We start from the raw sequence: 13,105 nt of genomic DNA on the forward strand, positions 1-13,105 counted from the left end.
ACCTGAAGGTCAGAGAACAACTTTATGCAGTCAGTTTCCTCCTTCCACCTTAACATGGGTCCCAGGAGAAAAAAATCAAGTCATCGGGTTGGCCTGTCAAACAGTTTACCCACTGGGCCACCAGGAGTTCATGTCCTTTTCCAACTGTTTTTATTACTTATTTCTATGAATGCCTGAGTGTATGTATATGTACCAGAAACATGCAGGAGCCCATGTAGCCCAGAAGACAGCATCAGGTACTCTAGAACTGGAGTTACAGGTGGTTGTGAGCCACCATGTGGGTACTGGGAATGCAACCTGGGCCCCCTGGAAGAGCAGCCACTGCTCTACCTGCTGAGCCATTTTTCTAATCCCCGCTTTATTTTTTTGAGGCAGTGACTCATATAGCATAACCTGGCCTTGAACTTAGTACACACCCCAGGCTGACATCAAATGCCTGTCCTCTATCACTAAAGCGGTAGGATTATTAAGCATGAACCAATATACCCAGCCCACTTATATTTTTGCATCCCTAAGGTAATACATAGATATCCCTCTACTCTAAATAAACCTGCATTATAGGGGGGAAAATCATTCAGCTGTGAAATATCTTAAATGCAAGAATTAGCTACAAATTGGGAAAGCACAACCTATTTCAGACAGTGGCGATAGAATTATTTTTTTTGGCTCAGAGGTTAAGAGCACTGACTGCTCTTCCAGAGTACTGAGTCAATTCCCAGCAACCACACGGTGGCTCACAACCATCTGCATTGGGACCTGATGCCCTCTGCTGGTGTGTCTGAAGCTACAGTATACTCATATAAATAAAATAATTAAATCTTTAAAAAAAAATATTATTTTTTTTAACCCTTGAACATCCTTATGAACTAGGATGTGGGACATGATCTCCTCCCATATACAGATCACAATTATAAATGCTACATTCACCAGAAAATGCAACACTATCCCCTGCTGCAGCCAACCCACAGCATCATTATACTTATGTTCTGTGTCTTTGCTGAGGTCCTGTGTCAAGGCTAGGAAACATCGAAAGGCTGTGTGATCCCACACAGTCTGAACAGAAACTAAATGCAACTGAAAGAAGTTAAATGAAGGTCAAGGGTGGTTTTTCAGGTCCTCTCGGGAACTGGCAACGTCTTAGGACATTTTTGTGGAACCACAACTTCCCAATTTGAGAAAGCGCACAGGTTAGGACTCCAGCCACTGATATTTCTCTCGGCTACATCCTTGGCAACAGGTTGCTGCAGGTGGACTGTCAAAGATGGTGCAGATCTGAGCTGGCCGTGGTGTCATTCCCACAGCTGCTGCTAGGGCCCCAGAGAGAGGACACCAATATCATAAACGATTTGGGGACAGAACCCCCACAACATGCAGATAGATTTCCCACTGAAGGAAGCCAGAGACACTGCATGTCATCCTTGTTTGTGTCCTAGGAAATAGGGGCACTAAACACACTGTATTAAAGTAGGATGCCAGGTGCTAGACAGTGGCGTTACAGGCCGAGGTCTACACAATGAATTCATGGTCCTCAAGGTAGGAAGCACAAGACATGCAGTTGTCCTTTTCCTGGTAGAGCTTTACTGTGTCATCAAAGTTGGCAGAAGCTAAAACCTCCTCACTTAAATGACAGACTATCTTGTGGATGGGAGCTAAGGACGCTAACACAGTTCATACACGTCATCTTCATTAATTTCCAGATCCATATGCTCTTAGCTGGGGGTGGCCAAGAGGTCACCAGTACAGCCCAAGCCACTTGACCTCATTCTCATGACTGTCATCACTTTAGAGCACTGGTTGCTCTTGCAAAGGGCCAGGTTTGATTCCCAGAACGTATGTAACCATATACAAATCCAGTTCTGGCACACCCGACACTCTCTTATGACCTGTTTGGACTAGCATGCATATATACACACAGATATATGCAGGCAAAATATTAATATGTATATATAAAATAAATTTAAAAAACAAAACAAAAACGGTTACACAGAGTCATCTTGCTCTGCCAAATGCAAGGAGCAGAACCAGTGTCAGACCCCGTATTTACCACAGGGGCCAGGCTCCTTCCACACAGACCTGCAGGAAAGGGCAGGCTTGCAGATCTTGCCGTCACTCCTGGTGGTTCAGATGCAGATTCCATGGCTGGCAGTGTGGGGTCCGGGCTGCCCAGGTCCAGGTGTGCTCGGATGCAGCTCATGTGCCCCAGGGAGCTTATCATCACTCAGCAGATGCAGGGGAGGAGGTGTCGGGGCACTGTTCTGTCAGAGCATGAGGTGAAGTCACTAACCAACCAACCCCGGACCACTGTAAATTGGACCCTCAGCTTAAGGGTTGCACAGCCCTTCCTGGTAGCCACAAAAGTAGCTGAACTTCTCTGAGTTCTTCCCTTTCATTCACTGACAGGGCCTGGAGGACACTGTTCATTTATTTTTTTAAATTTATTCATTTATTATATGTAAGTACACTGTAGCTGTCTTCAGACACTCCAGAGGAGGGAGTCAAGATCTTGTTACGGATGGTTTTGAGTCACCATGTGGTTGCTGGGATTTGAACTCAGGACCTTTGGAAGAGCAATCGGTGCTCTTAACCACTAAGCCATCTCTCCAGCCCTGAGGGCACTGTTCTTTAGTGCTGTCCTGGTTGGTGGGGAGGGAGAAACATACATGTTCATTTTGGGTTCGCACTTGCTTTATGCTTTTTTTTCTTTTTAAAGAGAAAGTCTATTTACTCCTGGCATTCACAATGTAGACCAGGCCAGCCTTGAACTTACATAAATCACACTGACTCTAGAGTGCTGGGACTAAAGGCATGTGTTACTGTGCCCAACAATGTGCATTTACTTTATGTTGAGTGTTTTGTTTCTTTCACGTCTTCTGTGTAACGTCTTCTGCTGGCTTAGCAATCATTAGCTCTTGCCACATCCGCTTTGTGGCACATTAGCTTCCCTAAGTTCAGTGGTTCATCTCCAGTACTCTGCTCCCCTGGATATGTTCAGTGATCAGTTGACGTGGGCATTGTTATCTGCGTTTTTAAGTTCACAAAGTAAACATTCAGGGCTCCTTTCAGATCACTAACCCAGGTTCCAGTGCCAACTACTTGGTCTGAGCAAGCTACCAGCTTTCCCAGTGATATGCGAGAACGGCACACATTACTTCCTCTCCTGTGAAGCTGGGTTCCCGTGTGTCCAAGCTGGCCTGCAAGTGGACTAAGACCATCCTGCTGTCTCAGCTTCCTCAGCAGGACGGACCACAGCCATGTGCTGCTGTGCTTGCCTGAGACTGTCTCTCTAGAGTGGCAACTTGAAAATGTGTATTTTTAAATTTTGTGGGTCTTTCTGAGTATGTGTATATGAATGACATGCATGCAAGAGTCTGGGGAGGTCAGAAGAGGCATTAGATCCCTTGAAACTGGAGTTACAGATGGTTGGAGGAACCTTCCGGGTGCTAGGAACTGAACCTCTCAGTGTTGATATTAAAGGGGTGCACCACTGTCTGTTCCAGGCCACAGTGGGAATTTCTGATACTATTTGTTTTATGGTTGATAAATGACCAAGAGATACTAAATACCAAGACTAAAAACTTGGGTGAAAATGGCGTTGATATTCTGATGAAGAGATGAAATCTGTGCTTTTTTTTTTTTTTAAGTTCACACAAACCTAGACATAATCAGGAAGAGACACTCTCTATTGATAAAATGCTTCTAGATGATTGGCCTGTAGCAAGTCAGTACATGCACACACACACATACCCTACCCACATCTGAAGCATAGGGTTGGTCTCACTATGGATCTTTGATCATTCTTGCTATGTAGACCAGGATGGCCTCCCAACTGCCAAGATTAAAGATGTGCCTTACCACATGCAGCTTCATCATATTCTTTTAAGTGGATGTTCTATAAATCATTTAACCACATTTGTGTTTTCCTTCTTTTTTATTTTTTCTTTCTTTCTTTCTTTCTTTCTTTCTTTCTTTCTTTCTTTCTTTCTTTCTTTCTTTTTTTTTTGANACAGGGTGTCTCTGTGTAGCCCTGGCTATCCTGAAACTCACTCTGTAGACCAGGCTGGCCTTGAACTCAGCGATCCACCTATCCCCAGTTCAGGGATTAAATGTGTGTGATACCACCACCTGGATCTTATACTGTGATTTTTTACTTATGCTTTGTTTTCTTTTGTTTTGTTTTGTTTTGTTTTGTTAGAAGCCAGAGTCTCACTATGTATCTATGGCTAACATGGAACTCACACCATAGACTGGCCTGGCCTTTGAACTCACACATGATCCAACTGTCTCTGCCTCTTGAGTTCTGGGATTAAAGACAAACCCAGCTCTTTTTCTCTTTTTAAAAGATTTTTTTATTTTATTTATATGAGTACACTGTAGCTGTCTTCAGACACACCAGGGCATCAGATCCCATTACAGATGGTTGTGAACCAGCATGTGGTTGCTAGGAATTGAACTCAGGACCTCGAAGAGCAGTCAGTGTTCTTAACCACTGAGCTGTCTCTCCAGCTCCACAAACCCAGCTCTTATACATCATTTTTGATGTAAGGCCTCCCTTATTGTTTCTATGCTAAGTCAGGAAGGTTCTGGTGAATTATCCCATCCCTTAGCCCACCTTGCAAACTGGAGACACTGTATTCAGGTTTCTATTAAACAAACATAGACACACCTGGCTGGCTTCTCCCACTTTTAAGAGAAGGGTCTCAACTGTGTAGGCCAAGTATGCTGGAATTCACTATCCTGCCACAATGTCCAGAGTGCTGGGGTTGCAAACCTGTGCCACTGCAACCTAATTTAATATCTTCATTTTGTGTTTTGTAGAGAGAGGATCTACCCTGTAGGATAGGGTAGCCTTTTCTGATCCTTCTGCCTCCACATTCTTTTTTTCTTTTTCTTTTTGGTTTTTCAAGACAGGGTTTCTCTGTGTAGCCCTGGCTGTCCTGGACCTCACTCTGTAGACCAGGCTGGCCTCGAACTCAGAAATTTGCCTGCCTCTGCCTCCCAAGTGCTGGGATTAAAGGCGCACACCACCACTGCCCGGCTTTACTGCCAGGTTTACTGATGTAAGCCACCAAGGCTGGCTTCAACACTTCTTTATTTTCATGCGATTTATTTTTTAGCTTTTATATTATGACTTACAAATTTCTATTATACTTAGCGCATTCCAAACAGAAATTTCTTATGGTTTCTTCAAACATTCTTAAGTTTACACTAAAATCTGATCAGTAGAGAATATGTTTAGGATAAGGCAATAGACACATCTTTATTATTCTTAAAATGGCTCCTATCCTAATAGCAATTAATAGCACAGATTCCCACCACTGATCCCACCTTCACTATACTCTAAATCACCCTATGAACTGGTATTCACTTTCAATTTTCTATTCTATTTTACCAATATCTGTACTTATGTTCTGGCTTATTTTTGAGACTTTATATTTCAAATTTCTGATATTAGTATTCTTAGTTTATATATTTTAAAAGTTTCCTCTTAGGTAGACAGTAGCACATGGTTTTAATCCCAGCATGAGGAGGCAGAAGCAGGGGACTGTCTTCAAGTTCAAGGACTGCTTAGTCTACAGAGCAAGTTCTAGGACAGCCAGGGCTACAAAGAGAGATCCTGTCTCAAAAAAACAAACAAACAAAAAAACCCACAAAACAATTTTTTCTTGGTTATTACTGTTTTGTGTTTTACACAGCATTGCATCAGAACACATACATTTAATTTATTCAATCTTTTCAATAATTTCATTTTAAGGATTATTTTTATTTTATGTGTATGAACATTTTGCCTGCATGCAAAACACTGAAGAATACAGAAATAATTTCACACACCTACTGTAGTCAAACAATTTTCAACACAATTGACAAGGGCACACAGTATAGTAAGGGAAGTATCTTTAAGAGGAGCTGGGAAAACTGACTCCATGCGTAAATAAATCAAGCTGCCTTTTTTCATATCTAAGACTCAACTCAAAATGGAATGAGACTCTAAACAGGGATAGAGGCTGGTACTAGAACAGCACTTGTCCTGGTAACGGTCTGGGTTTGATTCCTGATACAACAGCCCTAACCATGCGGGAACCAGTCTTCTCCTAGCTGCCTTCTGAAGAAGAGGCAGAACGGTCAGCTCCTCCTGTATCACGCCTGCCTAACACTGCCATGCGTCTTGCCATAACGATGGACTTAACCTCTGAACATGTAAGCCAGCCCCAATTGAATGATGTCCTCTATAAAAGTTGCTGTGGTCATGGTGTCTGTTCACAGCAGGAAACCCTAACGAAGACACGTACCAAACTGTTTTTTCTTTTGGTATGATTTTATTATTTCTTCCCCTTTTTACATTAATTGCATTTTTAAACTTTTCATTATTGAGAAAGAATTTTATTTTGCCTTTACTCTTGTAAAGTTTTCCTTACTCTTTGCTCCCTAACATCCTGTGTCACTCTCCCCCACTTATCTGGGCTCTTCTCTGTTCACTCCTTTCTCCGTCTCCTCCTTTCCTCTCAACTCTTTCCTGTTCCCACACTTAGTCCACAGGGCCAGCATGCTCTGCAGTAGCTCTGACATTTTCAGATGCATGGGTATTAGTGATGCATTACTGGAATGCGAGGATTTTAAATCTCTCTGTACCTCGTACGGTATGATACTATTGCTACAACATTTTGGGTTCTCTTTGATGACTGGTATTGATGACTAAGCCTTAAAGAGCAGGCTGCTCACTAAGATACCCTTGGAAACTAGAGGCTTATAAACCAATAGATATACAAACTTCGATACAAAAGTGGAAGAAATACAAAATAGCACGACAACATGACTCACCTGAAAGACCTGAACTCCTCAGTTACTGACTTCAAAGTTACTGGAGTGGCTAAAATGCCAGATGAACACTTCAAACATTTTCCAGAAAAAATCAGCAATGGACTGAATTAGCAGTGAAAGCACTTGTTACAAAGCTTGACACCCTCAGTTCGAGTCCCATGCTCCACATGGGAGAAGGACAGAACCAACTTGCAAAGTTGTCATTTGACCTCCACACATAATTCATGATGTACACATTTGGGCCCAGCCATACACGTTCTTGCACATGTGCATCAACAAACAGACATGCATGCACTAACAACAGTAACTACAAAATCAGTTGTATGGATGAAAAAACCGGCAACTTCGAAGAAAAATTCAGCAAGGAAACTAAGCTAAAAACAGCAGGCAGCTTTGAATTCCAGAACTAAAGTGGCTGGGGTAGGCATATATATCTCTGTGAGGCTGACCTAAAGAGTGGATTTAAGGTCAGCTGAGGCTTCACAGTGAGGCTCTGTCACAGAATACAAAAAACAGGGAGGGACCAGAGATGGTTCAGGGGTTAAAAACATTTGCTACTCTTACAAAGAGTAAGAGTATAGGTTCATTTGAACCTAGGTTCATTTTATAGAATCCACAAGGAAGTTCCTAATTGCCACTCCCAGGGATCTGACACTCTTCTGGTACCCAAGAGCAACTGTGCTCTTACACAACCCCATACACGTGATTGTAAAAATTGAGGTTTGTTAAAGAAGCAAGCTCAATAGAGAGAAGATCAATGAATCAAATAATAAACAGTATGATAGCATCAATAACAGGCTTAACCAAGCAGAGGAAAGATTACCAGGGATGGAGAAAAAAAGAGTAATAAGACAACTACATTCAATCATCAGTAAGAAAACAACAAAAAACACAACCAAGGTCACTTACTTGGTGGCGCAGGCCGTTAGCCCCAGCCCTCAGGAGGCAAAATGAGATAGATCTATGAGTTTGAAGCCAGCCTGGTTTACAAAGTGAATTCCAGGACAACCAAGGCTATACAAAGAAACTGTCTTGAAAAAACAAATCAACTAATAAAAACCCACAAACCAACCAACCAACAAACAAACAAAAAAACAAAAATGACAAAAGCAAACATGACCACAATGTTCAAGAACTTTGAGATAAAATTAAGAGACAAATTCAAAAATCTATGAGATAAAAGGAGATGGAAAAAAAAAAACACTAAAAGTATACAGAAGCTCATCAATGAAAACACAACATAATCTGTCCAAATTTTGTTTTGTTTTGTTTTTTCAAGACAGGATTTCTCTGTATAGCCCTGGCTGTCCTGGAACTCACTCTGTAGATCAGGCTGGCCTCGAACTCAGAAATCCTACTGCCTCCCAAGTGCTGGGATTAAAGGCGTGCGCCACCGAGTCCTGTCCAAATTTAAAGAGACTTTGAAATATAGAGGCATTTAGAACTCCAAATAGGCCCATCCAGAGAAGAAACTCTCTGGTGCATATTAACACATCATAGTCAAGATGTTAAAACTACAAAGTCAAAAGGTGGAAGAGATCGCTCAGTGGTTAGGAGCACTGGCTGCTCTTGCAGAGGACCTCGGTTTGACTGCCAGCACTCACATGTCATTTCAATCCATTTGTAACTCCAGACTTAGAGGATCCTGTGCCCTCTTCTGGCCTCTATGGACAACTGGCACAAACATAGTGCACAAACACACATGAAGACAAAACATCCACACATATAAACCATCTTTTTCATTTGTTTTTAAGACAGGGTTTCTCCTTTACCCTTGGTGGTCCTGGAACTCAGTTTGTAGAATAGGCTGGCATCGAATTCAGAGATCTGCCTGCCTTAGCACCCTGCATCCTAGGATTAAAGACACGTGCCAACAATGTCCACCTAAAATCATCTGATCTAATTTCTTTTTCTCATCTACAATCCGAATCATTTTTTCCCCCCAAGAAAAGGTTTCTTTGGCTATCCTGGAACTTGCTCTGTCTACCAGGCAGGCCTTGAACTCAGAGATCCTCCTGCCTGAGTGTGTACACCACTGCCACCCAGCTGGTGGCAATGTTTTAAAGGATGCAAACAATTTTTTAAAGAATGGAAATTAAAAAGAAGAAGAAAAAGAAAAGAAAGAAAAAAAAAGGTGGAAATTCTAAACAAATGAAAACTAAAAACAAGTTGGTATAGTTATTGTGGTGCCTGATAAAGTGGACATCTAACCAAAATGAGACAGAAAAGATAAGAATACTGTAAATTAATAAAGGTACAAGTCATCAAGAAGATGTAATAAAGGAAGTCCTGGCTGACCTGCCTAGGAATTTACCCATCTTTCCCAAACTCTAGAAGGCAGTGAAAGCCACTGCATACAGGAATGCTTAGGATAGACGAGATGAGAAAGACGTACATCATCCGCTGGTCCTGACTCCCACAAGCAAGGAACCCAGGGCCCTTGCTGACACCACAGGACACTCTAGTCAACACCCAAGAGCTGCTGGGAATCCACCTGGCTCAGAGAAGCCAAATACCTATTTCTATTAGACTGCCAAGGATAGGGGATTGTAGAAAAGGGATCAACACAGATGGAGGGAGACCAATAACCTTCTTAAAGTCCACAGGACTGGGGACTGGTGAGATGGTTCAGCAGGTAAGAGCACCGACTGCTCTTCCAAAGGTCCTGAGTTCAAATCCCAGCAACCATATGGTGGCTCACAACCAACTGTAAAAAGATCTGACTCCTCCCTTTTCTGGAGTGTCTGAAGACAGCTACAGTGTACTTACATGTAATAAATAAATAAATTAAAAAAAAAAAAAAAGCCGGGTGTGGTGGTACACGCCTTTAATCCCAGCACTCGGGAGGCAGAGGCAGGTGGATTTCTGAGTTCGAGGCCAGCCTGGTCTACAGAGTGAGTTCCAGGACAGCCAAGGCTACACAGAGAAACCCTGTCTCAAAAAACCAAAAAATAAAAGAAGTCCACGGGACCAAACTAGGCACTTGCTCCCAGATTGGCAGGCCATGCCCATCAAACTTCGGCACACTAATTGCCTACACGTCTCCTGAGTGTTGTAAATGGTTTCCACTGTCCTAGTTGAACTTGCTGGGACAACTTGAAATGCAAAATTCAAACTATAAAAGGACTCAGAAATCAGAAGAAGGCTTGGGTTCTAAGCCAATGTTCTAAGGAAAGGGTGCAGGAGGAAAGACTTCCTCAAAGACGGGTAAGAAGCATGATGCGAGCAGACAGGGAGGGAGAGGCAGTGTCTACTGCAGCGTCTATTCCAGTTAAAGAGTGGATGGCAGCACGGAGGGGAAAAAAACATCAAAATTACCAACAGAATCTTTTATAGGAAACAAAAGAGTCTGGCAGTGTGGTGCAGACCTTTAATCCCAGCACTCAGGAAGCAGAAGCAGGAGAAGTTCTGTGAATCCAAGGCCAGCCTGGTCTAAAGGACAGCAAATGCAGTGAGAACAAACGCAGTGGGGAAAGGACAATCTTAGGCAATCAAGTGTCAACTCTTGTGGCAAACACAGGAAATCAGTGCAAGTTTCCCAAAACACGGAAATAGAAATGCCATATGTCAGGGCTAGAGAGATGGCTTGTTTGTTAAGCCCTGACTGCTCTTCCAGAGAACCCAGGTTCAATACCATTATCTACATGTCAGCTCACAACTCCTATAGCTCCAGTTCTAGGGGATCTGGCACACAAACATGCAAGCAAACCTCCAACACAGATAAAAATAAATCTTAACAGAAAATAAATAAATAAATGTCATATGTCCAACTAGAGGACTTTCAGATACATACATGCAATGTGCCTAAGTTAACATACCAGAAATAATTGTTCATCTATGTTTAATGCTATACTACTTAGAATAACTAAGAAATAGAACTAGCCTATATGTCCATTAACATAATAAAGAAAATACTGTGTATACACACACAATTTAATTTTATTCATTTGTAAATTAAAATGAAATTATGCATTATATGTACACATATATGCATATACATGTGTGTGTATATGTGTGTTTGTGTGTGTGTATCTCTATATAGGGGATTCATTGCACAAAATAAACACTGCGTTTTCCCTTGTATACAGAGCACACACTTAAAATTATTACATGTGTATAAAAAAAACAAACAAGCAAACAAACAAACAGGATCATGAGGGAAGATGAGATCTTGAGGAATTCGGGAAATGGTGTGGGTACTTGTGGATAATGAAATATGAAGACTGAAGCAGGGGCTTCCTGGGGAGTAAGAGAACCTGCTGGGTGTGCACGGGATATAGGGAAGGGAACGAGTAAGAGTAAAGTTTAAAGAAAAGAATATGTGAAGGTTCCATGATAAGCTGGGCGTGGTGGCACACGCCTTTAATCCCAGCAGAGGCAGGTGGATTTCTGAGTTCGAGGCCAGCCTGGTCTACAGAATGAAGTCCAGGACAGCCAGGGCTATACAGAGAAACCCTGTCTCGAAAAACCAAAATTATATGTATATATATATATATATATATATATATATATATATATATATATATGAATGACATGTATACAAATCCAAGATTAACAACAACAAGTAGAAAAAAGAAAAATACTGCCTGCAGGTGACTGTGGCATACTCCTTTAGTCCCAGCACTGAGAAGCAGGTGGATCTCTCTGCATTTGAGGCCAGCCTGGACTTACAATGTGAGTTCTAGGACAGCCAGAGGTACACAGAAAAACCCTGTCTCAAAAAAACAAAAGAAATAGAAAAAAGGAAAAATACAAAAAAGCACAAAACCAAATATCAAAGCAAAGTGAAACAAATAAGCCTGTGTGTCCCCAGCAAGGCTTTTAGATTAGAGGCACAAAGACAGAAGGAGAACCACACTGAAACCTACTTTCCATTGGGTGTGGGGCGTCTGAGACAAGCAAAGGGTAGTCAGTAAAGTATGAGATAGCAGAGTACAGCTCAAAGGCAGCTCCCAGGCTTCCACTCTCAAAGCCTTCTACTCAGTCTCCAGCACAGTAAGAGGGAGGGAGGGAGAGAGAATATATTATATTTAAGACATATTATTTACTTGTAATCTCAGCATTTCGAGGCTAAGACAGAAGGGTGATGGGTTCAAGGCCAACCTGGGCTATACAGTGAGGCCAGGCTCTGACAAGCACTGCTCTCACTGGCCACTCTCTTGGCCCACAGACTCTTAGAGTTCAAGAAGTTAATTGATTTAAGGGACTTAAGGGAACCAGTGAAAACTATACCAGAAGTCTGAACATAAAACTAGAAGTTTGGAAAACTGATGGTCACCTTGAACTCTTTCCTCCTTCCTACCTCCGGATTGCTGGGATCACAGGAGTACACCACACTATTCAACTTCAAAAGTATATTGGTGTGGGGCTGTGGGTGTAGGGGAAAAGGGTAGAGAAAGAGAGCCCACGTCCAGCCAGAGTTCCTGTGCATCCACCTGCTGGACGCTTTCAACTCAGCTCCAGGTGGGCATCTGGCTGTGTAAAGCCACTGACCCCACACCGCGGGAGGGGTGGACAAGGGGCAGCCCCCAATACCAGGTTCTCCGTCTCTGGCATCCCACACAGAGGAGCTAAGAACAGAATAGGGGTCCCATGGATACGGGAAGAGGGCAGAGGGAGAGAGGTTGCCATGCAGGTGAGTATCTTTAGCCTGGCGTACAGGAAGGCCTACCGACAGGAGATTAGGCACGGCTCCTTAGGAGAAAGCCTATCCCATAGTCCAAGCACAGCAGGCCTGGATGAACAGAGACAGTCTATGGTTTTAGTGCTTTATTGTAGAAAGGCAGGGGGAAAGAGAAAAGGTAGAAAGAGAGAGAGAGACCAGCCATGGTCAAGAGGAGAGAAGGAGGGAAAGGAGAGAAGAAAGGCTAGAGAGTAAGAAAGCTTGGGGGGTGGGGGCATATAAGAGAGTAAGAGGGAGAGAGGGAGGTGGGGTCAAGCAGCCCCTCTTATAGTGGGCTTGTTATCTTGTTGTTGCTAGGAAACTGGAAGGCACCTAGCCTTAGCCTGAAGGTCAGAAGCTTGGGTCATTGTCTGTGACTACTAGCCATAGCTTCTCCTGTGGAAGCTGTGGGGGCAGTAACTTCGACAGGAGCCAGGGGTCCAGGAGACATGAGGGAAGCCATCAGTCCCATGTAGGTGGGAATTACCACCCATCAGGTTCTGGCGGGGGGGNGGGGGGGTGGGGGGATGGGGGAGTGTCAGACCTCAACTCAACTGGAGACCAGACTGTCTGTGCATAGCCCATTGCCCCACATATTGGGGGACTGGAGATACGGCTCAGAAGTTA

At 43.0% G+C, this 13,105-nt stretch overlaps 1 protein-coding gene across 7 annotated transcripts in view; it reads right to left on the reverse strand.

The window, feature by feature from the left end:
* The window catches only part of Prr14l (proline rich 14 like), a 72,192-nt gene that overhangs the window by 21,735 nt on the left and 37,352 nt on the right, over positions 1-13,105 (reverse strand). The gene's annotated exons all lie outside the window — the stretch shown is intronic.

This window comes from Mus pahari, chromosome 13 (genome assembly GCF_900095145.1).
Source record: "Mus pahari chromosome 13, PAHARI_EIJ_v1.1, whole genome shotgun sequence".
Classification (NCBI taxonomy): domain Eukaryota; kingdom Metazoa; phylum Chordata; class Mammalia; order Rodentia; family Muridae; genus Mus; species Mus pahari.